Source organism: Cherax quadricarinatus, chromosome 34 (genome assembly GCF_038502225.1).
Source record: "Cherax quadricarinatus isolate ZL_2023a chromosome 34, ASM3850222v1, whole genome shotgun sequence".
In the NCBI taxonomy this organism is placed as follows: domain Eukaryota; kingdom Metazoa; phylum Arthropoda; class Malacostraca; order Decapoda; family Parastacidae; genus Cherax; species Cherax quadricarinatus.
In genome coordinates this window covers 17,786,386-17,814,077 of record NC_091325.1, presented here as the reverse complement: position 1 = coordinate 17,814,077, position 27,692 = coordinate 17,786,386, and the positions used below count along the sequence as shown (strand labels likewise).

The window sequence follows — 27,692 nt, the reverse complement described above, 5'->3', positions numbered from 1 at the left end:
AATAAACTATCATGGTGTAACACCGCTTGTTACAGTGATGGATATGGAGAATATGTTTTTTGCAAATTTTACCATAAAAAAAACCTTAAGACTCCTATAATAAACAGTGCCATATACCAGATGCCTCATACTAATATGTATCCCAAATTTTAGTGATAAGATAAAAACACTATTAACAAACAAACAAATGAACAAGCACCACCTTCTCCTAGCTGGAGACTTCAACATTAACCTTGGCCTAACAGATGACTAGCCAGTAACTGATTTCGTCAACAATATAGACAACACACTACAGTACTCATACCAACTATAACAAAACCAACAAGCCCAAGTGAGACAAGTGCAACCATAATTGACCATATATGGAAAAATATACTAGCTCCCCTTAAATCAGGGAAAATCACACACAACACTGCCCATCTTGCTCCTAACAAATATTTGTAAGCAACCAATGGAATATAATAAGTTCTCTTTTAGACTCCATGATGAGGCATCAATAAATAACTTCACAACTGATACCATTGGCAATTTTCCATTGCCAGTGGTATCAGTGACTGGATAGACATATTTCTCAACAAAATGCTTAGACTGTATAACAAACATTGTCCCATAAAACTAAACAGATTACAGACAAACGACTAGGTTGCCCATGGCTTTCTAACAGCATATTGATAAGAAACATCAATATGAAAAGCAATATAGACAGGGCTTAATAACCAAAGATACTATTAAACACTATGCATCAATCCTCATGAAACTAATAAGAAAGTCTAAGCAACTGTACTATTCTAATAGATTCACTGAAACAAGAAGAGATAAAAAAAAGTCCTGGAAGACACACACTCAGATCCTGGGCACCCACAAACTGAATAAGCCTCAACTACAAGCCTATTGATACAGCTAAACAAGATAAATAACTTCTTCCCAACCATAGGATCAAATCTCGCCAGTGAAATTCCCGGCATCAATACCCGAGCAAGTGATTACCTAAATGGAAACGTCCCAACTTCCTTCTATCTTGCACTAACCGAGCCCACAGAAGTCACCACGATTATTAAGTTGCTCAAAATAAATAAGGAAATCTAGCTCAAGTCCTACCATTATTGTACAAACCCCTCTTCAAGGGGGGCTCCTTGGCGTGGTGATGAGGCTCTTGGTCTGAGGAATTAGACCTGTCGGTCTCCTTCCTCAGACCGAACCTAATTACCCCCCATTCCCCCGTTCCCTATCCCATCCTCCCCTTTTTCCTTTCCTCCTCCTCCTCCCCACCCCTCCCTTTTGCCCTTCCTTTTTGGCCTTTGGGTTTTTTTTTCTTTTTTTTTCCCCACACGCACGCTAGTTCCTAGGTATGGGAAAGGGTACCGGTGTCCATCCCATTCCATTGAGGTTCTTGGCGGTGGCGTAGTTTGCCGTGGAATCTGGATTGCCTGGGGATGTCCCAATCCCTCTCCTGTATCCCGGAGGGTGGCTTTGGGTGTATCTCTGGAAGCCACCTTTCGGATTCCGGGGGTGGTGGCCGAAGAAGGTATGCTTTGTGGCGGATTTCTGGCCGCCCTCTCTTTTGTCCACTGAGGTAGCTCGGCAGATGTGAGGTTGCTATCCCGGATTGCCGGTTTACTGGCATGATGGGTAGGGTATGGTATGGGTTCCATGCTGCATCTGCGCTACTTGCAGTGCTGAGGTCCTCTTGGGCGCAGAGGGAGATTTCTGGCCCTTTCATTCCTCCTAGGAACTATCCCTCCCCAGTCCCCCCTTTTTTTATTCTTTTTTTTATTTTTATTTTCTTTTCTTCTTTCTTTTTTTTTCTTAAAAACAAAAAGAAAGAAGTAACCTAACCATGGCAGCCCTAGTCCATGAACCTGCTACCCCCGGGCCCCTTCTTGATACCGCACCCTGTTCTGACCCCGCCTCGTCTTTGGACCACTCTTCGGACACTCCTCATGCCTCTGTACCTCTTGCCGGTGCTGTTTCCTCACCCGCTTCAGGTACTGAGGCCTCGACTGACTCCTTCGATTTATCTGACCTTCGCTCTCCTCTGACTATGCTTTCCGGCCTCTCCCTCTACGGTGCGGCAATTTTCGAATCGCCGACCCATTCCACGTCGGACCAACTCTGGTCCCACGCCTGAACGCCAACGACAATTACCTGCTGATGATACTTCTCCACCTTCTCGTTCTTCTCAGAAAAGATCGACACGTCCTTCACTACCTTTCGACACTCAGTTTCAGACTGCACAATGGACAAAATTCTTCACTTTACGACCGACTTCCTCTACTGCCTATCTTTCTGACCACAGTATTGGCAAGGCACTCCTACGCCATGTTGGTAAAGATATTTCTTTTCATGCTCTTAAGAGCGGTACCTGGAGTTTACCTGGAGAGAGTTTCGGGGGGTCAACGCCCCCGCGGCCCGGTCTGAGACCAGGCCTCCTGGTGGATCAGAGCCTGATCAACCAGGCTGTTGCTGCTGGCTGCACGCAAACCAACATACGAGCCACAGCCCGGCTGATCCGGAACTGACTTTAGGTGCTTGTCCAGTGCCAGCTTGAAGACTGCCAGGGGTCTGTTGGTAATCCCCCTTATGTGTGCTGGGAGGCAGTTGAACAGTCTCGGGCCCCTGACACTTATTGTATGGTCTCTTAACGTGCTAGTGACACCCCTGCTTTTCATTGGGGGGATGGTGCATCGTCTGCCAAGTCTTTTGCTTTCGTAGTGGGTGATTTTCGTGTGCAAGTACGGTACTAGTCCCTCTAGGATTTTCCAGGTGTATATAATCATGTATCTCTCCCTCCTGCGTTCCAGGGAATACAGGTTTAGGAACCTCAAGCGCTCCCAATAATTGAGGTGTTTTATCTCCGTTATGCGCGCCGTGAAAGTTCTCTGTACATTTTCTAGGTCAGCAATTTCACCTGCCTTGAAAGGTGCTGTTAGTGTGCAGCAATATTCCAGCCTAGATAGAACAAGTGACCTGAAGAGTGTCATCATGGGCTTGGCCTCCCTAGTTTTGAAGGTTCTCATTATCCATCCTGTCATTTTTCTAGCAGATGCGATTGATACAATGTTATGGTCCTTGAAGGTGAGATCCTCCGACATGATCACTCCCAGGTCTTTGACGTTGGTGTTTCGCTCTATTTTGTGGCCAGAATTTGTTTTGTACTCTGATGAAGATTTAATTTCCTCATGTTTACCATATCTGAGTAATTGAAATTTCTCATCGTTGAACTTCATATTGTTTTCTGCAGCCCACTGAAAGATTTGGTTGATGTCTGCCTGGAGCTTTGCAGTGTCTGCAATGGAAGACACTGTCATGCAGATTCGGGTGTCATCTGCAAAGGAAGACACGGTGCTGTGGCTGACATCCTTGTCTATGTCGGATATAAGGATGAGGAACAAGATGGGAGCGAGTACTGTGCCTTGTGGAACAGAGCTTTTCACCGTAGCTGCCTCGCACTTTACTCTGTTGACGACTACTCTCTGTGTTCTGTTAGTGAGGAAATTATAGATCCATCGACCGACTTTTCCTGTTATTCCTTTAGCACGCATTTTGTGCGCTATTACGCCATGGTCACACTTGTCGAAGGCTTTTGCAAAGTCTGTATATATTACATCTGCATTCTTTTTGTCTTCTAGTGCATTTAGGACCTTGTCGTAGTGGTCCAATAGTTGAGACAGACAGGAGCGACCTGTTCTAAACCCATGTTGCCCTGGGTTGTGTAACTGATGGGTTTCTAGATGCGTGGTGATCTTGCTTCTTAGGACCCTTTCAAAGATTTTTATGATATGGGATGTTAGTGCTATTGGTCTGTAGTTCTTTGCTGTTGCTTTACTGCCCCCTTTGTGGAGTGGGGCTATGTCTGTTGTTTTTAGTAACTGTGGGACGACCCCCGTGTCCATGCTCCCTCTCCATAGGATGGAAAAGGCTCGTGATAGGGGCTTCTTGCAGTTCTTGATGAACACAGAGTTCCATGAGTCTGGCCCTGGGGCAGAGTGCATGGGCATGTCATTTATCGCCTGTTCGAAGTCATTTGGCGTCAGGATAACATCGGATAGGCTTGTGTTAATCAAATTTTGTGGCTCTCTCATAAAAAATTCATTTTGATCTTCGACTCTCAGTCTGGTTAGCGGCTTGCTAAAAACTGAGTCATATTGGGACTTGAGTAGCTCACTCATTTCCTTGTTGTCATCTGTGTAGGACCTATCTTGTTTAAGTAGGGGCCCAATACTGGACGTTGTTCTCGATTTTGATTTGGCATAGGAGAAGAAATAGTTTGGGTTTCTTTCGATTTCATTTATGGCTTTTAGTTCTTCCCGCGATTCCTGACTCCTAAAGGATTCTTTTAGCTTAAGTTCGATGCTTGCTATTTCTCTGACCAGTGTCTCCCTACGCATTTCAGATATATTGACCTCTTTTAGCCGCTCTGTTATTCTTTTCCGTCGCCTGTAAAGGGAGCGCCTGTCTCTTTCTGTTTTACGTCTACTCCTCCTTTTTCTTAGAGGAATAAGCCTTGTGCATACATCGAGTGCTACCGAGTTAATCTGTTCTAGGCATAAGTTGGGGTCTGTGTTGCTTAGTATATCTTCCCAGCTTATATCGGTTAGGACTTGGTTTACTTGGTCCCACTTTATGTTTTTGTTATTGAAGTTGAATTTGGTGAATGCTCCCTCGTGACTAATCTCCTTATGTCGGTCTGGGGCTCCGCGCATACATGACTGAACCTCAATTATGTTGTGATCTGAGTATATTGTTTTTGATATGGTGATATTTCTTATCAGATCATCATTGTTAGTGAAGATGAGGTCTAGTGTATTCTCCAGTCTAGTAGGTTCTATTATTTGCTGGTTTAAATTGAATTTTGTGCAGAGATTTAAAAGCTCGCGTGAGTGTGAGTTTTCATCAGAGCTGCCTCCTGGTGTTATTACTGCAACAATATTATTTGCTATATTCCTCCATTTTAGGTGCCTTAAGTTGAAATCCCCCAGGAGCAAGATGTTGGGTGCAGGAGCTGGAAGGTTTTCCAGACAGTGGTCAATTTTTAACAGCTGTTCCTGGAATTGCTGGGATGTTGCATCCGGAGGCTTGTAGACTATCACAATGACTAGGTTTTGGTTCTCGACCTTTACTGCTAAAACTTCCACTACATCATTTGAGGCATTTAGCAGTTCTGTGCAAACAAGTGACTCTGCAATGTACAGGCCAACCCCCCCCCTTTTGCCTGTTCACTCTGTCACATCTGTATAGGTTGTAACCTGGGATCCATATTTCGTTGTCCAAGTGATCCTTTATGTGGGTCTCAGTGAAAGCCGCGAACATTGCCTTTGCCTCTGCAAGCAGTCCACGGATGAAAGGTATTTTGTTGTTTGTTGCTGGCTTTAGACCCTGTATATTTGCAAAGAAGAATGTTATCGAACTGGTGGTATTGTTGGTACTGGGGGGGGGATTTTTTTTCCGGCATTAGTATCTGTATCTGTTGGTTTGGAGTGGAGGCCATCGACTGTGGTTCCACTCCAGGAATGACTGGATTTGGTGTACGATTTCTGCCATTTCCTGCCAGTTTTTTTTCCTTCCTGGCACTAAAAAACCTCTCCCTCTTGAGTGGCTGTGGCTACCCAGGTTTTCCCATGGCCTGGATGTTTTGTATCTTTTTGTCCCCTTTAGATGGTATGCCTGGCAATTTAAGTTATAGCACAGTCTTTCCTGTACTGAAGAGGTACACAGTTCAGGGTGAAAAAGCTTACAGGAAGGGAGTTTGCATTTTCCTGTTGTCATATGGGCATGGCATTTCCTAGGGTGGTCATAGTTGCACGTCCCATCTGTTTTTCCAGATTTCCCATGCCAGCAGATACCGAGTGCATAGTATGTGCACAGGCTTGGTTTCCGTTTGCCTTGGGTTTCTGTGACTGTATTCCCTGTTGGTGCATGTTTCCCTGTCTTACTTCTATCCTCCCTAGCACCAACAATGGAGCTCCCACCATTTGTTTTTGGTAATATATCCTCACTATTGCTAGTGGAGTCCTCTTGTTTGCTATTTCCTGCGGTATTTCTAGTTTGCAATATTGGTTTTATCTTATCTTTGACTACACTTGTTTCCCTACTATGGCTCCTGTCCCCTATGAGGTCATTCATATGTGAGAGTAAGACACATGTGCAACATCTGGGTATCTTTATTGTAGACGTTTCGCCATCCAGTGGCTTTATCAATACAAATTCCAGGACATAACTTGAAGACAGTAGAACTATGTACAGAAGATGATCTCATCTTGTCGGTATTTTATACCATTCGTACACATCATTCATATGTATTCCTTCCTGCGTATAATTCCCGACTACCTGGACAAAATCTCCAGCTTCACCATTACTGTCTCCCAGGACAGCATCTCCAGCTTCCCCATTACTGTCTCCCAGGACAGCATCTCCAGCTTCACCATTACTGTCTCCCAGGACAGCACCTCCAGCTTCACCATTACTGTCTCCCAGGACAGCACCTCCAGCTTCCCCATTACTGTCTCCCGGGACAGCACTATCAGCCCCCCATTTACTGACTACCAGGACTTCATCTCCAGCCTTACAGTTTCTGACTACATGGCCAGTATCAAGGGCAGTACCATTCAGCCCGGACTTTTTATGTTCCCATCTGTTGTAGAAAGCTTCCAGGTTTTCTATGAAAGCAGCTTTGATGTTGACCTCTTTTAATACCCTTGTGATTTTAGTCCACAGATTTATCTCATTTGGGCATACCCAAAAACACTTCCCTGTTTTAATACTGCTTGTAGCTAGTTCTTGGATATCTGCACAAGGGGCGTGACACCAATTTCCACAGAAATGACAATTTATGCATGTGGAAGCCCGTTTGTTTGACTGACCACAGACTACACACAGCTTCATAATGATTTGAATGGTTGATTTACTGCAATTCTACTAGCAACCTCTTGAATATTCTATTAATAACCTGCTAGGTGGTGCACAACGAAACCGTTTGAAACCAGTCCAGGGTTCGGACCAGTCAAGGGTTCGGACCAGTCAAGGGTTCGGACCAGTCTATCTGATCTGATCAGTGGGTCACTTATTTAAACCATACTGGTCGGTGATTTGAGCTAACACATGAAGGATCTACTGGAAATTATCTACCCGAGTAATATGTGATTTGATTGATACAAAAGTATAACTTGCGTGTTGAAGAGCCGGTGACTGCTGGCACTCCTACAATGACGAATGGTCGAGCCTCCACCTTTGTTTATCAATCGCTGTATCTAGCTTCTCTATTTTTTTTTTTTTCCGTCTCCACCACAATAAATGCTATATTATCACTATAGTTGACTGGTGCAAATTTTGGAGGAAGGGCGCTTTTTCTGTAGTAATAATTGGTTCTCGTTGTGTATATTGCGACCGCTGGTAACTACAGGTTATATGAAATTCACAGTAACGTCTGGTATTTCAAGAAAAAGAAACTAATGAAAGTCACTCCACTTCACTAAGTACCATTATAATACTGGTTAGTTGCTACTACAACACTGTATTCTGCTATTCACTGGTATCACTAGATTATATGCGAGTACACTAGCAGGCCAGGAAGATTATTGAAAACAGCTGACCTGTGGTAAGTTTCTGGCGACTTCTGGCACCTGCCTCTATAGGCTTATCACTTCATTTACAAATTCACCTGTTTTCAAATGACACTTTAGCCTTTATCATCAATATACTAGGGAGCCACTGTAGTATACACTATACACTATGTATACTCAATGCTTTCAGGGAGACTTTCTTTCCTCTGACACAAAGTTCAATATTATTATTTTTCCACACGGGACAGGCCTATGATTCCCCTCTGGCAGTAAACTCTGCTAGGAAGTGCACACTAATTCTCCTTTTTTTACTCAGTATATAATGTTTTCCGCCCAAGATTGGTTCCAGGCGCTAGAGGGATGTATCGTATAGGATTGATGACACAAATTCTACGCGCATCATCACCGTACAGAATGCTACCCAGGCTCATGAGCTTTCTCGTCTTTCCCATATCGATACTGTTCCTGTCACTATTGAAAAACATCATTCCCTCAATTCTTGTAGTGGTACCATCATTCTGCCCCATACCATAGTTCAACAAAATTTCCAGACATGTGGCACTGACATTCTTGAACAGCTGGAACTCCAAGATCTCCCAATCCTCAAGATAGACACTTATGTTCTTCCTGTCCGCGGGCGGAGACGATACCCTAGCAATGTGGCTCGTTTAACTTTTGACAGTCGTGAACTTCCATCCTCAGTTTATGTAGCAGGACATCGGTTACAAGTTCGAAAAGTGATCCCTACACCACAACAGTGTAGAAATTGCTGGTGATTTGGCCATCCAGCGAAATATTGCAGATCTATCGCCGAATGCCCAGTCTGTGGTGCCGATGACCATTCTAATACGTCTTGCAATCGACCTCCCTCTTGCCTTAATTGTCATGAGGCTCACCCTTTGTACTCTCGCCGTTGTCAAGTCTACTTAAACGAGCGGGAAATCCGTTACCTCAAAGAGGCAGAAGGTCTCCCTTATGCCATGGCAGTTTCTCATCTCCGCCTTCAAGGGAGACTACCTCGTGTTTCTTATTCCTGTGTTTCAAAACGTCCCCCCACTTCTGGTGTCCCATCTTCTGCACCCACCTCTGTGGTTACCTCTCCCATAGTCACTCCTGTATCTAATTCTTTTGCTGTCCTCGGCTCAGACGTCCCTACTTCAACGCCTCAGTCTGATCTCGCTTCTTCGTGTTCTCTCTCACAAGCCTCAGTAGCGACGAGATCTCGTATGACACCTCCTCCCAATCGTCCCTCTACTTCTCAAAAGACAAAAAAAGGTCCGTTAACACCTCCTACCCATCTTCCACCTCCTCATTTTACCTTCCCTGTCTCTGTACCTAGTTCTCCCCCTCTCACTGGCTCTGTTACAAGTGTAGAGGTTCACCCTCCTCCTCATACTGTACCTTCCTCCCCTGTTCCCTCCCAAGTTTCTTCCTCTTCTGCCACCTCCCAGGTTTCTGCCTCTTCTGTCCCCTTCCACGCTTCTCCAGTTCCCTCCACCCTTTCGCCCCCCCCTACCTTGGTAGAGTCCAATACAGTTCCAATCTTTACTCATCCTTCCCCTACCATTTCCAATATTGTCTCCCATACGACATCTCTGAATTCCGAAACACTTGAAGCAATCTCTGAATATATTGCAGAGACCAAACCATCAATGGACACTGATCCACCCTCCGCTACTTCTCTCTCCTCTGCTCCATCTGCACAACTCCTTTCTTCACAGCGCACCGTTCCTTCACTGCTTGAACATTTTCCACTGCCTCTACATGTGGACTTTTCTAACCCCTCTAGTCCGTAGGAACCCTTACCTGCGGATTTCAGGTATCTTTATCATTGCCAATCATGGCCTATTTACAGTGGAATATACGCGGCCTCAGGGGTAATCGGGGTGAGCTTCAGATGTTACTCTCCCAGTTTTCACCTGTTGGTGTTTGCTTACAGGAACCAAAATTACACTCTGCTGTTATCTCTCCCAACTCAGGCTATAACTTATTGCATTCTTCAGATCCTTTTCCTGATGACATCTAAAGGGGACAAAAAGATACAAAACATCCAGGCCATGGGAAAACCTGGGTAACCACAGCCACTCAAGAGGGAGAGGTTTTTTGGTGCCAGGAAGGAAAAAAAACTGGCAGGAAATGGCAGAAATTGTACACCAAATCCAGTCATTCCTGGAGTGGAACTACAGTCGATGGCCTCCACTCCAAACCAACAGATACAGATACTAATGCCGGAAAAAAAATCCCCCCCCAGTACCAACAATACCACCAGTCCGATGACATTCTTCTTTGCAAATATACAGGGTCTAAAGCCAGCAACAAACAACAAAATACCTTTCATCCGTGGACTGCTTGCAGAGGCAAAGGCAATGTTCGCGGCTTTCACTGAGACCCACATAAAGGATCACTTAGACAACGAAATATGGATCCCAGGTTACAACCTATTGTGGTAGTCTACAAGCCTCCGAATGCAACAACCCAGCAATTCCAGGAACAGCTGTTAAAAATTGACCACTGTCTGGAAAATCTTCCAGCTCCTGCACCCAACATCTTGCTCCTGGGGGATTTCAACTTAAGGCACCTAAAATGGAGGAATATAGCAAATAATATTGCTGCAGTAATAACACCAGGAGGCAGCTCTGATGAAAACTCACACTCACATGAGCTTTTAAATCTCTGCACAAAATTCAATTTAAACCAGCAAATAATAGAGCCTACTAGAATGGAGAATACACTAGACCTCATCTTCACTAACAATGATGATCTGATAAGAAATGTCACCATACCAAAAACAATATACTCAGATCACAACATAATTGAGGTTCAGACATGTATGCGCAGAGCCCCAGACCGACAAAATGAGATTAGTCACGAGGGAGCATTCACCAAATTCAACTTCAATAACAAAAACATAAAGTGGGACCAAGTAAACCAAGTCCTAACCGATATAAGCTGGGAAGATATACTAAGCAACACAGACCCCAACTTATGCCTAGAACAGATTAACTTGGTGGCACTCGATGTATGCACAAGACTTATTCCTCTAAGAAAAAGGAGGAGTAGATGTAAAATAGAAAGAGACAGGCGCTCTCTTTACAGGCAATGGAAAAGAATAACAGAGCGGCTAAAAGAGGTCAATCTATCTGAAATGCGTAGGGAGACACTGGTCAGAGAAATAGCAAACATCGAACTTAAGCTAAAGGAGTCAGGAATCGCGGGAAGAACTAAAAGCCATAAATGAAATCGAAAGAAACCCAAAGTATTTCTTCTCCTATGCCAAATCAAAGTCGAGAACAACGTCCAGTATTGGGCCCTTACTTAAACAAGATGGGTCCTACACAGATGACAGCAAGGAAATGAGTGAGCTACTCAAGTCCCAATATGACTCAGTTTTTAGCAAGCCACTAACCAGACTGAGAGTTGAAGATCAAAATTAATTTTTTATGAGAGAGCCACAGAATTTGGTTAACACAAGCCTATCTGATGCTATCCTGATGCCAAATGACTTCGAACAGGCGATAAATGACATGCCCATGCACTCTGCCCCAGGGCCAGACTCATGGAACTCCGTGTTCATCAAGAACTGCAAGAAGCCCCTATCACGAGCCTTTACCATCCTATGGAGAGGGAGCATGGACACGGGGGTCGTCCCACAGTTACTAAAAACTTAACCCTTTCAGGGTCCAAGGCCAAAATCTGAAGTCACGCACCAGTGTCCAAGAAATTTTGAAAAAAAAAAAAATTATTTTTTCTTACAGAATTAAAGAGCATATTTTTGTGAAGGTAATAAAACAAAAAAAATTAGAATCTGATCAGTACTTACCGAGATACAGTGCCAAGAAGTTTGTAGAAAATGATGTGGTGGCGGCAACATCGACGAATTCCACATACGCGTATTATATTATTTTGTTGTTTTAGTTGTTTTTTCTTTTCTTTTCCAATTTTTTTCTATTCCTACTAACATTTGGGGCCTGAGAGACCAATACTGTATATAATGTATATATATATACTCACTGTATTGAACACAATAACCGCACTAAAGTTATTATCATATTATTGTTTACCACTGTTGTTTATTACAATAAACATGCACAAATATTGTATAATACTAATGTTCTATCATATATTTACATATTTACAATCACTGGACATGGTTTTAGAACTGCTGGAGCTTGTGGAACTCCTTGAAACAAGGCACCATGCACAGAGGCACCTTACATTCCTCACACATAAACCGAGTGTCTTTGCGTCTTTGTTGCCGTCGTTTTGTTTGTGCACAGACAATGCATCTCTTCTGAGCAAATTTCTTTTGAGTTGAAGGAAGCTGTATTATGAAATGATCACCTTCTCTTCTCAAACGCTTGGGTATATTGTGATGAATTCGAGGACCATGTTGTATTGCAGGTGTTGTTACCTGGTACTTCATTATGAGTTGTCTGACAACAGACAAACAAAATTCACCATACGGTGGTCTGTTACCAGTCTTTATTTGGTACATATTATATGCATTCAGCATTGAAATGTCCATGAGATGGAAGAAAAGTTTCATGTACCACTTGTAACTCTTACGAACACAGTCAACAAAACCAATCTGCATGTCACACTTGTCAACCAAGCGCATGTTTTGTGTATAATCAATCACTGTCACTGGTTTTCGAATACGTTCATTAGTCACTCGATCAACTTTGCCACTGTCTTGCATTTCATTACGGTGAATGGTTGTCAACAATGTGACATCTCGTTTGTCATGCCACCGTAATGCCATGATGTCATTGGCAGTAAACACCTGCACGTCATCACCACGAACACCTGCGTTGAGCCTGGGCATATGTTTACGATTAGAACGCACTGTGCCACACACATCTGTCTTGTTCACTCGCATGAAATCACTGAGTAATGGGCTTGTGTACCAGTTATCGGTATATAATGTATGGCCCTTACCAAGATAAGGTGCCATCATGTTTCTCACTACGTCACCTGATATACCCAATAACATCTTGGTATCTTTCAATGTTTTACTACCCGTGTATACAACAATATCCAACACCAGGCCACTGTCACAATCACAGAGTACAAACAATTTTATACCAAAGCGGTTCCTCTTGCTCGGTATATACTGCTTGAATGACAGTCTACCTTTGAACAAAATCAAAGACTCGTCAATTACAAGATTCTTGAATGGATAAAAGTATATCCTGAACTTTTGTTTGAGATACATGAAAACATTTCTAATCTTGTATAACCTGTCACTTCTGTCAGGCCTGGTTTTGTCAGAGAAGTGCAACATACGTAACAGTAAGATAAACCTGTTCACTGGTATTATTTCACTGAAGGATGGGGTACAAATTAGCCGATCTGTGGACCAGTATGCTTTTATATTATGCTTATAGACGTGAGGCATAAGCATTATTGTTGCAAAAAGCAAATACATTTCTGCAACAGTCGTCTCTTTCCACCTGTGTAGTCTTGACTGTGGTGATAAGATCGTATTTGCCATGGTGTACTGAAAATACTTATTACTTTCCCTGACAATAATTTCCATCAATGGCTGGTCAAAGAATAATTCAAAGAATTCCAGTTCATTGGCCATGGTTCCAAGGGGACAGGTAGGTAGAATTCCACTTTGCGAGTCATCAAAGTGGTGAGGGCTGGGAACAAAATTGGGATTTTGCTGCCAATCCCAGATACGGTTTGCTGGTGGATACTGGACATCATAGGCTGGTTGTACGGGTGGTTGTGGCGGGCTGGTGGGTGACGCTCCGCTTTGTCCTTGAACTGACGAGTCAGCAGCGTGGGTTCCCGCGTGGCACAGCGAGTCACGCATGGCGGTGCCACTACCACCACCAGCCCCACTAACACCATCCACTGATGTCTGTGGCCCATCCATGCCAAGTGTAGCCACATCATCCTCACTATCACTACCTAAAACGGGTGTAGGGCCACGGGATGTACTCCGGGATGTACTCCGGGATGTACTCCGTCCCCTGGGCACAGCATAGGGTACACTACCCGAGCGCATGCGGCGGCGAACATACCGACGCTTCACTGGTGAATATGTTTCCTCACTATCACTACTCGAATGATCGTCGAGCGCAATAAAATCACAATCCACGTCAGAATCATCGTCATTACTGAAGTCAGAGGCCAGGCCACGGGAAAATATTAGTTTTCTCTTACGTTTAGGAACACCCGACCGTGAGTCACGAGTGCCCACACCAGAGGTAGAAGGTCGAGGATCGTCGGGGTTTTCTGCACTATTATCGATATCCTGGTCATTATTTTCGGTCACTAACTTATCAAAGCCGTAGAATTCGTCTTCATTTCCACTTCCATCAGTGTCAGAACTATCAGACAGGAAGAGGAGAGTCCCAATTTTCCGGGGAGTGAGAGCTGACTTGCGACGAGGCATGGTGAACAAGGGTGACTGAGCCGGCGTTCCCACAATGCTATGCAGGCGCCTAGATTTTTTGTTTACGGCGCACACCCACGGCGCAGACCCATTCTCTCATATGTAGGCCTATGAGCGCTTTCGCGCTAAATTTGACGGCGCTAGAATTTTGGCGTAGATCTACAGTTTGGACACTCACCGACCAGCCGTAGATCTATGGGACGGACCCTGAAAGGGAGTAAATTCTTAGGCTGGAATATTGCTGCACACTAACAGCACCTTTCAAGGCAGGTGAAATTGCCGACCTAGAAAATGTACAGATAACTTTCACGGCGCGCATAACGGAGATAAAACACCTCAATTACTGGGAGCGCTTGAGGTTCCTAAACCTGTATTCCCTGGAACGCAGGAGGGAGAGATACATGATTATATACACCTGGAAAATCCTAAAGGGACTAGTACCGAACTTGCACACGAAAATCACTCACTACGAAAGCAAAAGACTTGGCAGACAATGCACCATCCCTCCAATGAAAAGCAGGGGTGTCACTAACACGTTAAGAGACCATACAATAAGTGTCAGTTGCCCGAGACTGTTCAACTGCCTCCCAGCACACATAAGGGGGATTACCAACAGACCCCTGGCAGTCTTCAAGCTGGCACTAGACAAGCACCTAAAGTCAGTTCCTGATCAGCCGGGCTGTGGCTCGTACGTTGGTTTGCGTGCAGCCAGCAGCAACAGCCTGGTTGATCAGGCTCTGATCCACCAGGAGGCCTGGTCACAGACTGGGCCGCGGGGGCGTTGACCCCCGGAACTCTCTCCAGGTAAACAGGGCAATGAACAGGCAGACACTGCTGCGCGGTCAGCAGTACATGACCTACCAGTTTCATATAAAGGTATTCCATTTATGGACTATTTTGCTGCAATATCTTCCCACCTTCACACCCGTTGGCAACACCGTTGGTCTACTATGCTCGGCAACAAACTTCAATCTATTAAACCAAGTATAGGTTACTGGCCGTCTTCTTATCACCAGTGTCGAGGTTGGGAGACTACTCTCTCCCGTCTTCGCATTGGCCATACTCGTCTTACTCATGGATATCTCATGGAGAGGCGCCCTGCTCCTCTCTGTGAGAATTGCCAAGCTCCATTATCAGTCAACCACATTCTGTTGGACTGCCCACTTTATCAACGAGCACGCAGAATTTACCTCCATCGCTGTCTTCGCTCCGCTGCTCTCTCTTTACCTTCCCTTCTCGCTGATGGACCCACCTTTCATCCGGACTCTCTCATTGACTTTTTGACAACAACTGACTTACTTCACAAATTCTGATACCTTCAGCCCTTTCTACTTCAATCTCTTGCTACCCTCTACCCCCGTACTATCCCCTGCCCCGCTGTTTTCTGTAACCTACTGATCATCCCTCCTCCCTTCTGCCATCCAATACCCTCGCTTCCTTCCCTACCCTGCAGCGCTGTATAGCCCTTGTGGCTTAGCGCTTCTTTTTGATTATAATAATAATAATATTGTACAAACCAGCGGCTCATGTTCTTTCGCCCACTATCACATTACTCTTTAACTAATCACTAGAAAGCAGCACTTTCCCGACATTACTTGCGAGGTTACACCATTACACAGATGTAAACTACAAGCCAGTATCAAACTTACTGTTGCTATCCAAAATCTTTGAGAAACTCATACACAAGAGATTATACTACTTTATAACATCACAAAGCATCCTCAACCCTTGTCAATGTGGCTTCAGGAGAAACAAAAGCACAAATGATGCAATTGTAAAACTACTAGACCTACTTTACACAGCACTTGAAAAAAATGAATATCCACTAGGACGCAAACTTGATCATTACGGTATAAAGGATCATGGACTTACATATATAATAATAATAATATCTTTATTTCTACATGTACAAGGTATACAGGCCTAGCTGACATCAATGACATACTGCTATACAGAAAGCCATTTGTTATGTAGGGCATTTCGGGCAAATTAGCCCCCCTCAAGGAAGGTTCCTTGATGTTGGTGAGGGGCTCTTGCTTTAGGGAATTGGATCTGTGCTCCAGTTCCCTGAATTAAGCCCGAATGCCTTTCACATCCTCCCCCCCCAGGCGCTGTATAATCCTCCGGGTTTAGTGCTTCCCCCTTGATTATAATAATAATTCGGGCAAATTAGGTCACCTTTGTCCCAGGATGTGACCTACACCAGTTGACTAACACCCAGGTACCCATTATTACTGATAGGTGAACATGAACAACCGGTGTAAGGAAACACACCCAATGTTTCCAACCTTTGCCAGGAATCAATGATTACCCGGACCCTCACCATGTGAAGCGAGAGCTTTTGCCACCAGGCCATGGCCCACTGTCAAGTCTTACCTTACTAATAAATATCAATATGTCTACTCAAAACACAACCTCATCAACAAGACCTCTGGACACTGGGGTACCTCAGGGAAGTGTTCTTGGCCTCCTACTCTTCCTCTTATACATCAACAACCTTCCAAATGTATCAAAACAACTTAGACCTATTCTTTTTGCTGGTGATACAACTTTTGCCATCTTCTACCCTAATCTTGCCTTGTTCAACACTATTATTAAGTGTAAGTTGATTGGATGACCGTCAATAAACTTACACTTAACACTTTGACTGTTTCGGCCGTATATACACTTCTAACGAATCAGTGTTCTGATGTATTAATATGCCTAAATTCTAGCACTTTCAGAACAAATGGGAGAAAGCTGATAAGCCCACATGTGAGAGAATGGGTCAGTGTGTGCAGTATAAAAAAATCCTGCAGCACGCAGTGCATAATGAGAAAAAAAAACTCTGACCATGTTTTTGGATTAAAATGTAGATCTACGTTTGCACATGTAGTGCTCTGAACGTAGATCTACTTTTTTTTTTTTACATAAGAAACAATGCAAAATCGAACGTAGATCTACATTCGGAGCACTACGCGTGCAAACATAGATCTACGTTTGGACAGTTTAACCCTTTGTTTTGGTTCTATATATACGTCTTACGAGCCACCGTTTTTGACGTATCAAGCAGGAGAAGGCTGGTAGGCCCACATGTGAGAGAATGGGTCTGTGTGGTCACTGTGCACCATATAAAAAAATCCTGCAACACGCAGTGCATAATGAGAAAAAAAAACTCCTACTGTTTTTTTTTAATTAAAATGCCGACTTTGTGGTCTATTTTTGTATAGTATTTATGGTTGTATTCTCGTTTTCTTGGTCTCATTTGATAGATTGGAAAACATATTTTAGAAATAGAGGTGATTTTGATTGGCTTTGCTATGAAAAGAACCTTGAAATGGAGCTCAAAGTAGGGAAAATGTTTGATTTTTGCCGATGTTCAAAGGTAAACAAATGATGTCATTTTCCAATAAATGCCCAAGTAGCCATTCTAATATGCAGTCATGAATGGGTTGACATTATTTATACAATTCTTACAATATTGCAGTAGTCTGCATAACAGTAAATTTATTTTTTGTTTGAATAAAAATTCAAAATAGAAAGCAAGAGTAATATAAGAGGGGCCTGGAGACATGACTGATGAACAAAGAAAATGTTATTTTAGAGCCAGGAATGTCTGCATTGTTCATTCTGGACCCTATTTTGAAATTGTCATATTTTTTTAATTTTCGTGAAATTGGCCAAATTGCAAAATTCTGACCACACTATTTGGTAGTTGAAATCGGAAAATGGTCAGTTTCTTGTACTCAATCGATAGAAAAATGAAGTTCTAAAGAAATAGCTATGAGTTTGGTCGAATGGAACACTGGAATTTGCCGAAAATAGGGCTCAAAGTGGGCGAAATAGCCGATTCGTGAATATCGCCGAGGTCGCTAACTTCACGAGAGCATAATTCCCTCAGTTTTGGATCAAATTTCTTTCTTTTGGTGTCATTACAATTGGGAAAAGATTCTCTGTCATTTCATATATTTTTTTTTTTTCTTTTTGAAATTTTGCGACACCAGGAGACACCTCAGGATTAGGGGTTGCGACAGTCAAGGGGTTAAGGGTTAAAGTTGTATATTCATTTTCTTGGTCTCATTTGAAAGAATAGAAGACACATTATAGAAATAGAGATTTTTTGATTAGTCTCACAATGAAAAGGACCTTGAAATTGAGCTCAAATTAGCAGAAATGCTCAATTTTTCCCAATGTTCAAGAGTAAACAAATCCCACCATGCATCCAATACACATCAAATGATGAGTCTGTTATTCTTTCACATGTGCACTGATATTATTTATACCATTTCTACAATAATGCAGTAGTCTGCATAATAGTAAATCTTCTATTTTTTGTGTGAATAAAAATTCAATATAGAAAGCAAAAGTAATATAAGAGGGGCCTGAAGACATGACTAATGAACAGAGAAAATGTTATTTTATTGCCAGGAATGTCTGCATTGTTTATTCTGGACCTTATTTTGAGATTGGCAACTTTTTTAATTTGCGTGAAATTGGCCAAATTGCCAATTTCTGACCACTTGATTGGGTAGTTAAAATCGGTAAATGGACGGTTTCTTGTACTCAATCGATAGAACAAATGGAGTTCTAAAGAAATAGCTGTGAGTTTGGTCAACTGAAACAATTTGGCTGAAAGTAGAGCTCAAAGTGGGCGAAGTCACCAATGCGTATGTATTGCTGAGATCGCTAACTTCATGAGAGCATAATTCCGTAAGTTTTCCATCTGATTTCTTACTTTTGGTGGCATTACCATCAGGAAAAGATTCTCTGTCATTTCACAAGAAATTTTTTTTTTTTTTTTTTTTTTAATATTTTGTGACACAAGGAGACAGTTTCAGAATTGGGGTTGCAACAGTCAAAGGGTTAATATTGACAAAACCTTCTTTATTGTTTGGAAGCAAAAGAGGTGATGCCCAACTGAACATTATGATTGACAACACTTATTGCTAAACATATGAAGGAAAGTTTCTGTATCTGCACCTTGACAGCAACCTGAAATTCAACACTCATATCCAACGCATAACAAAACACGTACGTGTCCAAAACAGTTGGCATCCTCTCAAAGATATGTTACTATGTTACTATATACTTGTCCAAACTTCCCACTACTTCAAATATCAGTACTAGAACTCAACACACAACTCAGGATATAAATAACCACAATTTAAACCTAAAAGATGAATGATCACGTCGACCCTGATATAAACCTCCATAATCTAACACCCAATCAAAACCTACTGGAAAGTAACTGCCTTTATTACACAGCTTCACAAGCCAGCACTATCCTAAACAGTGCTAAAAGTCTATCAGTTCTTAACTACAACATCAGGTCCTTAAGCAAACACTATGATGACCTCCTGGCACTCCTTGAGTCGCTAAAGACACCCTTCTCCTGCATTATTCTTACTGAGACCAGGCTTAAGCAGGACACAATAGATATCTACCCTCTACCAGGATACACAGCAATCCACAACTGCAGATCATACCAAGTTGGGGGTGTTATTGCAATCTATTACTCTAACCAACTATCCTGTACGTATTAGCACCACTTGCTTTAGTGATGAATATGGGGAATACATTTTTACTAATTTTACTGTAAAAAACCTTAAGATGCCTATAACAATCGGTGCCATTTACCGGATACCCCACACAAAAATCCCAAATTTCAGTGAGAAATTAAAGGCACTAATAACAAACAGACAAATGAACAAGCACTACCTTCTCTTAGCTGGAGACTTCAATATCAACCTTGGCCTACTAGATGATCAGCCTGTAACTGATTTCATCAACAATATGAACAACACACTTCTCATACCAACAATAACTCAACCAGCCAGGCTCACAGAGACAAGTGCAACCATAATAGACCACATATGGACCAATATACAGCCCCCCTTAAATCAAGGATAATCACAGACAGCACTACAGACCACTACCCTACCTTCCTCTTCACAAACATTAGTAAACCACCACTGGAATACAACAAAGTTTCATTTAGACTCCATGACGAGGCCTCAATAAGGAAGTTCACAGCAGACCTAGAGACTGTTGACTGGCCTACAGAATTCTCCAAGGCCAATGGTATTGACGATCGGACAGACATTTTTCTTAACAAATTACTTAGACTATACAACAAACATTGCCCTATAAAAAGAAACAGCTCACGAATAAATGGCTCGGTTGCACATGGCTAACCAGCAGCATTCTGAAATCCATTGATAAGAAACACCAATATGAAAAGCAATATAGACAGGGCTTAATACACAAAAATATTCTTAAACATTATTCATCAGTTCTCATCAAAGTAATAAAGAAAGCCAAACAAATGTACTACCCCAGCAGATTCACTGACACAAGAGGAGATATAAAAAAGACCTGAAAAACACTCTCTCAGATTCTGGGCACCCACAAACTGAAAAAAAAAACAAGAATATTGTCCTAACTAAACCTAATGAAACACCACTGCATCCCACTGAAACAGCTAACAAGATAAACGACTTCTTCTCAACCATACGATCTAATCTTGCCAGTAAAATCCCACGTACCAACGCCCATGCCGGGGACTATCTAGATGGGAATTTCCCAAATTCCTTCTATCTTGTACCAACTGAGCCCACCGAAGTCACTGAGATTATAAAGTCACTTAAAAATCACTCAGGGAACCTGTCTCATGTCCCACCATTATTGTACAAGCGAGCAGCCCATGTCCTTTCACATGCTATTTCATTACTTTTTAACAAGTCACTAGACACTAGCACCTTCCTGAAACTAATCAAGTCAGCAAGGGTTACACCAATACATACAGGTGGTGACCCTACAGATGTAAACAACTATAGGCTAATATCAAACTTACCATTGCTATCCAAAATCTTCGAGAAACTTGTGCACAGGAGACTGTATTCATTTGTAACGGCACAAAACATGCTCAACCCCTGCCAATTTGGATTCAGGAAAAATGAAAGCACTAATGATGCAAATGCAAAAATGCTAGATCTGCTTTACACAGCATTGGAAAATAAGGAATATCCGCTAGGAATTTTTATTGACCTAAGAAAAGCTTTTGACACAGTAGACCATAAGAACATAAGAACATAAGAACGAAGGAACACTGCAGAAGGCCTACTGGCCCATGCGAGGCAGGTCCAAGTCTCCTACCGGCTTAAGCCAATGCGCCCAACCTAGTCAGGTCAGGTCACATTGACTTAAGGGAGGAACACGGCAACCGACCTGGTAGCACAAGCTATCAGGTCTAACTCACACCCACCCACATCCACTCATGTATTTATCCAACCTATTTTTAAAGCTACACAACGTTCTGGCCTCTATAACGGTACTTGGGAGTTTGTTCCACTCATCCACAACTCTATTACCAAACCAGTACTTTCCTATATCCTTCCTGAATCTGAATTTTTCCAACTTAAAACCATTGCTGCGAGTCCTGTCTAGGCTAGATATTTTCAGCACACTATTTACATCCCCTTTATTTATTCCTGTCTTCCATTTATACACCTCAATCATATCCCCCCTAATTCTACGTCTTTCTAGAGAGTGCAGATTCAGGGCCCTTAGTCTATCCTCATAGGGAAGGTTTCTGATACATGGGATCAACTTTGTCATCCTCCTTTGTACATTTTCCAGAGAATTTATATCCATTCTGTAATAAGGTGACCAAAACTGTGCAGCATAATCTAAATGAGGCCTAACCAACGATGTATAGAGTTGAAGAACAACCTGAGGACTCCTATTATTTATGCTTCTTGATATGAAGCCAAGGATTCTATTAGCTTTATTGCGAACACTTATGCACTGTTGTCTTGGTTTCAGATTACTGCTAACCAGAACTCCTAAATCTTTTTCGCAATCCGTAATATTAAGATCTACATTATTTAGTTTATATGTGGCATGGTTATTGTCCTGTCCAACATTTAGAACTTTGCATTTGTCTATATTAAACTGCATCTGCCACTTCTCCGACCACTGCATCAGTCTATTCAAATCTTCCTGGAGTGCTCGAATGTCCTCGTCAGAATGAATTCGACGGCCTATTTTGGTGTCATCGGCAAACTTGCCGATGTCGCTCTTTATGCCCTCATCTATGTCGTTTATGTAGATTGTGAACAGCAGGGGGCCCAACACTGACCCCTGTGGAACACCGCTCGTGACACTTCCCCACTCTGATTTCTCCCCATTTATGCAAACTCTCTGCTGCCTATTTGTCAACCATGCCTCAATCCAGGAAAAAATTTCTCCTCCTATTCCATGTGCTTTAATTTTCCTCAATAGTCTCTGATGTGGGACCCTGTCAAAAGCCTTACTGAAGTCCATATACACAATATCATATTCATTACCATGATCTACCTCCTCAAATACCTTAGTGAAAAAAGTTAATAAATTCGTAAGGCAGGAACGCCCCTTTGTAAAACCATGCTGAGATTCGTTGATTAATTTATGCTTTTCAAGGTGGCTACGAACTGCCTCGGCAATTATTGATTCCATAAATTTTCCCACTATGGAGGTTAGGCTTATTGGTCTATAGTTCGAAGCTAAGGACCTGTCACCTGTTTTGAAAATAGGTATCACATTTGCCATTTTCCACTTATCTGGCACCATGCCAGTTTGTAGTGATATGTTGAAAAGATTAGCCAAAGGTGTGCTAAGCTCCTCTTTACATTCCTTTAGAACCCTTGCATACAGTTCATCAGGGCCTGGGGATTTGTTAGGTTTTAATTTATCTATTTGCCTAAGGACCATGTCACTTGTGACCCTAATAGTACACAGTTTATTATCGTCCTGTTCTACATAATTTATCATTACTGGAATATCGCTGGTATCCTCCTGTGTAAAAACTGAGAGGAAGTATGTGTTAAAAATTCTACACATTTCCTTATCACTGTCAGTGAGCTGACCCAAGGAACTTTTGAGTGGGCCTATCTTGTCCCTGATCTTACTTCTGTATACCTGAAAGAATCCTTTTGGGTTAGTCTTCGATTCTCTTGCAACTTTAACCTCATAATCTCTTTTTGCTTTTCTAATTCCCATTTTTATTTCTCTCTTTAACTGAATATATCGATTTCTCAATTGCCCCTCTCCTCTTTTGATTTGCCTATATATGCCTCTCTTTTGACCAATCAGATATTTTAATCTATTGTTCATCCATTTAGGATCATTTTTGTTTGATCTGATTTCCCTATTTGGAACATAATTTGACTGAGCAGCTAGAACTATGCCCTGGAAAACATCATATCGGCAACCATCACCACCTACCTGACCCTTAGTCAGGTCATTCCAGTTCAGCCTACCTAAGTAATTTTTCAGTCCTATGAAATCAGCCAAGCGAAAGTCAGGGACGGAGACTTGATTGCCATTATTAGGGGAATTCCATGATATATTAAAACTGAGTGATTTGTGATCACTTTCCCCAAGCTCATCATTAACCTCAAGATTATTAATTAGTGTTTCCCTACTGGCAAGAACCAAGTCAAGGAGGTTATTTCCCCTAGTTGGCTCTGTCACAAACTGTTTTAAAAAACAATCCTGGATCGTATCAAGAAAGTCACCTGACTCTAAATTTCCTGTCAAATTGCTCCAGTCAATCTGTCTATAGTTGAAATCTCCCATTAGCACAACATTTTCGTATGTAGATGCCTTACGAATTTCGTCCCATAGAAGTTTACTGCACTCCCTATCAAGATTTGGGGCCCTGTAAATCACACCCAAAATTAGTTTTTCTCGGCCCTCGAGAAGCTGTAACCAAACAGATTCAGTGGCTGACGCTTCTAATTTAATATCTTGTCTAACACAACAATTTAAATTGTCTCTGACATACATCGCTACTCCACCACCTTTCCTGTTGACCCTGTCAGTGTGGAATAATTTATAGCCTTGTATGTGACATTCAGAGGGCATCTCTCTATCTTTCAGATTGAGCCAGGTCTCTGTTATAGCAATAATATCTATGTCTCCTGCACTTGCAATTAATCTTAGCTCATCTATCTTATTTCTTACACTCCTGCTATTAGTATAGTAAACCTTAAGGGAGCTAGTCCCTTGCTGCCCTCTGCTGTCCCCCTTTGTTTGCTGACCTGATCTATTGTCTTTATTTATAACTTCATGCTGAATGCCTTTTATACATTTACTGTTTCCAACCCAAGTGTTGCAACCTGCTTGTTTCCCACACACACCCATACCTCTATCTTCCATCAGTTTAAAATCATAGGCATTTCACCAATGGCCTTCTCAATCGAGTCTGCAAGTGCTACCACCCCTGCCCCCGAGAGATGTACCCCATCCCTTGCATACATATCATGTTTGCCATAAAAGTTGTTCCAGTTGTCAATGAATGGGATTGCAAGTTCCTTGCAGTATCTGACTAGCCAGCAATTTACACCAATTGCCCTAGACAACCATTCATTTCCTACTCCCCTTCTAGGCAAGATGCTACATATGATTGGGATCCCTCCCTTAGACTTAATGAAATCTATAGCTGACCTGTACTTATCTAGCAGCTCTTCTCTCCTACCCTTCCCAATATCATTTCCACCAGCACAGACAGATAATGGGCTTGCTCCCATTACCTGACATGATATTATCCAGCCTGTTGACAATGTCCCCAACACCAGCTCCAGGGAAGCACACTCTATCTCTCATCTTCTTATTCCTATTACAAAAAGCACGGTCAATGTATCTTACCTGAGAGTCACCAACCACAAGAATGCGCTTACCTCCATTAGCAGGGGCAGTAGTACCCTTACCTTCACTGGCCACTGAAGTACATTCGTCCTGAAGAACAGAGAAGCGATTTCCTACCTTCAGATCTTCACTCTTAACTTTCCTTACTCTGATGCGCCTTCCATTACTGTGAACTACTCGCCACTTGTAGCAGGTGCTGGGCTGCACCTCACTGCTGGTAGCCGTTGCTGCCTCCCCAACTACAGCCTCCTCACAGCGAGAGACAGACTGCACCTCGCTGCTAGAAGCCTCATTCCCCACAACTCCAGCCACCTCACACTCTCTCCCAGACCCATTGAGGTGGACCTTCAGCCTCCTAATCTCCTCCTGGAGAAGCAAGACCTCCTCCTTCAACTCTCCAACCTCAATTTTTAAAACACTGCAGAAGCAAGCCATGCTTTGTAACCGTCCACACTAATCCCCAAGGCATCCTATGCCACAAACTTGACCATTATGGCATAAGAGGCCATGCGCTTGGGCCTTACTAGCTTGTGCTGCTGGGTCTGGTACAGTGCTCCATCCTTGAGTGGGGATGACCAGACTGGGTGGGTCATTGGAATAATCCGGGGGGTGGGTCATTGGTCTAATCCGGGGCCGGGGAGGGGGGGGACATGGACCTGCTCTGCATGGGTCAGTAGGCCTGTTGCAGTGTTCCTTCTTTCTTATGTTCTTATGTCACCATTAAAGACACAGCATCATCAACATGGCCACTCGATACTGGAGTTCCGCAGGGATGTGTCCTTGGACCCCTGCTCTTCCTCATTTACATCAATGATCTTCCAAACGTATCCCAGCACCTGAAACCCATTCTCTTCGCTGACGACATGACTTATGTCATCTCTCACCCTAATCTTGCCACACTCAATGCCATTGTTAACGAGGAGCTGCTCAAAATATCAATTTGGATGACAGCCAATAAACTTACACTTAACACTGACAAAACCTACTATATTATGTTTGGTAGCAGAGCAGGTGCTGCGCAACTTAACATTAAGATCGACAACGCTAATTGCCAGGTGTAATGAGGGCAAATTCCTAGGCCTATACCTCGACAACAACCTGAATTTCAGCACCCATATCCAACACATAACAAAAAAGTATCCAAAACAGTTGGGATCCTCTCCAAGATACGATACTGCGTGCCGCAAAATGCCCTTCTCACACTATACCATTCACTCATTTATCGATACCTCACCTATGCTATTTGTGCTTTGGGATCAACTGCAGCAACACACCTAAAGCCAATAATAACTCAGCAAAAAGCCTCAGTAAGAATAATCACTAAATCCCATCCCTGGCAACCCCCCCCCCCCCACTCTTCATAGATCTAAACTTACTCCCTGTTCAAAACATTCACACTTACTACTGTGCAATTTACATATACAGGACCTTAAATTCCAATACTAACCTTGACCTAAAATGCTTTCTTGATAGTCGTGACAGGACCCACAGGCATAACACCAGACACAAACATCTCTATGACATTCCCCGTGTCCGACTAAACCTTTACAAAAATTCAATGTATGTCAAAGGCCCTAAAATCTGGAACACCCTACCTGAAAACATGCATCACCTTCAAAAATACCGTTAGAAAAAATCTTATCTCCCTGATACACCCCGTCAACTAACTACATAAAAATCACCTGGTGGTTCACACTTACACTCACTCATTCACTCATTTGACTTAGAATATAAATACATATATCTTTGTATTATACAAATTTTGATTCATTTATAATTAATATTGTACTGTACAACTATGAAATAATTACTTTCCTACTGTACAACTATGATATACTACTCCTTAGTATTAAGTAGAATGTAAGCCAATAATGTTAAGTTGGCCCATAATGCCAAGGCATAATAGAGGCTCTCTTTGCATTGCAACCCACTATTGTATATACACAATCTCAATGTACTGTTTGCAAAGACATTAAATAAATAAATAAATAAGCACAAAAATATGTATCTTAATCTTAAAATAATGATATTAAAATAATCTTAAAATATTGATTCCTAACTAGTCATAAGTTTGCCTGTGATACTCCAATATAGAAACTATGTATTGTGCCAAAACAAAAGCATTCACATTGCTAAACTCACAAACTAGTATTTAGTCACTGCCCTAAAAAAACTAAACAGATGACAGCTAAGAGACTGAACAGTCCCTGGCTAACACCCAGCATTCTCATATCCATAAATAAAAAACACCAATATGAAAAACAGTACAGAATGGGTCACATAACCAGAGACCAAACAAAACGTTACTCGTCAATCCTAACCAGCCTGATAAGAAGGGCAAAAAAATTGTATTATGAGAACAGATTATCCAACTTACGAGGTGATATAAAAAAGACCTGGAAAACCCTATCAGAAATTCTGGGAACAAAAAAGATATCACGAAATAGCGAAATAAAATTAGCAAAATCAGATGAACCTCAACTCCCACCAACAGAAACAGCAAACAGACTCAATGATTTCTTCTCCACTATAGGACAAAACCTTGCCAATAAAATCCCAAGCTCAGATACCCCACCAAATGACTACCTCACCGGCAACTACCCGAACACACTGTTCCTAGCTCCGACTAACCCATACGAAGTCTCCCTTATTATCAATGCACTAAAAAACAAGGCAGGAGATTTAAATACCTTACCACCCTTTATATACAAAAAAATGTCACAAGTGCTATCACCAATCATTGCAACACTCTTTAACAAATCCATTGAATCCTCCACCTTCCCTACAGTACTCAAAATAGCAAGGGTCACCCCGATCCACAAAGGAGGAGACCAAACAGAGTTGAATAACTATAGGCCAATATCCAACTTACACCCTCTCTCAAAAATCTTCGAAAAATTAATTCATAAACGAATCTACTCCTACCTTATCTCCCAAAACATACTCAACCCCTGCCAATTTGGATTCAGGCCTAATAAAAATACTAATGATGCTATTGTACACATGCTAGAACATATATACACTGCAATAGAGAAAAAAGAAGTCCCACTGGGGATCTT

At 42.3% G+C, this 27,692-nt stretch overlaps 1 protein-coding gene across 1 annotated transcript in view; it reads right to left on the bottom strand.

The window, feature by feature from the left end:
- Positions 1-27,692, bottom strand: part of LOC128693654 (SET and MYND domain-containing protein 4-like) — a 97,720-nt gene that overhangs the window by 50,398 nt on the left and 19,630 nt on the right. The gene's annotated exons all lie outside the window — the stretch shown is intronic.